Here is an 875-nt window from a genome sequence, read left to right as displayed (position 1 = left end):
GGATATCTACGGTCTATGGATACTCGGACATGGATATCTACGGTCTATGGACACTCGGACATGGATATCTACGGTCTATGGACACTCGGACATGGATATCTACGGTCTATGGATACTCGGACATGGATATCTACGGTCTATGGACACTCGGACATGGATATCTACGGTCTATGGACACTCGGACATGGATATCTACGGTCTATGGACACTCGGACATGGATATCTACGGTCTATGGACACTCGGACATGGATATCTACGGTCTATGGATACTCGGACATGGATATCTACGGTCTATGGACACTCGGACATGGATATCTACGGTCTATGGACACTCGGACATGGATATCTACGGTCTATGGACACTCGGACATGGATATCTACGGTCTATGGATACTCGGACATGGATATCTACGGTCTATGGGCACTCGGACATGGATATCTACGGTCTACGGACACTAGGACATGGATATCTACGGTCTATGGACACTCGGACATGGATATCTACGGTCTATGGATACTCGGACATGGATATCTACGGTCTATGGACACTCGGACATGGATATCTACGGTCTATGGACACTCGGACATGGATATCTACGGTCTATGGATACTCGGACATGGATATCTACGGTCTATGGACACTCGGACATGGATATCTACGGTCTATGGACACTCGGACATGGATATCTACGGTCTATGGACAGTCGGACATGGATATCTACGGTCTATGGACACTCGGATACATGATGGTTATCCAACACCCGGGAGAGGTGTCTATATCCAGCGTCATCCATATTAAATTCAGCTTCCGATGTAGTCTAGCTGGTTAGGATTCGTGGCTCTCACCCACGCGACCGGGGTTCGATCCCCGCAT

General features: G+C 48.3%; 1 non-coding gene across 1 annotated transcript; it reads left to right on the top strand.

Moving 5' to 3' along the window:
- Nucleotides 1-812: 812 nt before the first annotated feature.
- Nucleotides 813-875, top strand: Pmar_PMAR002134. The gene has a single exon. It is a non-coding gene; the product is annotated as a tRNA-Glu (tRNA).

Source organism: Perkinsus marinus (assembly GCF_000006405.1).
Source record: "Perkinsus marinus ATCC 50983 genomic scaffold scf_1104296957862, whole genome shotgun sequence".
NCBI classification, from domain to species: Eukaryota; Perkinsozoa; order Perkinsida; family Perkinsidae; genus Perkinsus; species Perkinsus marinus.
This window is presented reverse-complemented; position numbering and strand designations above follow the sequence as displayed.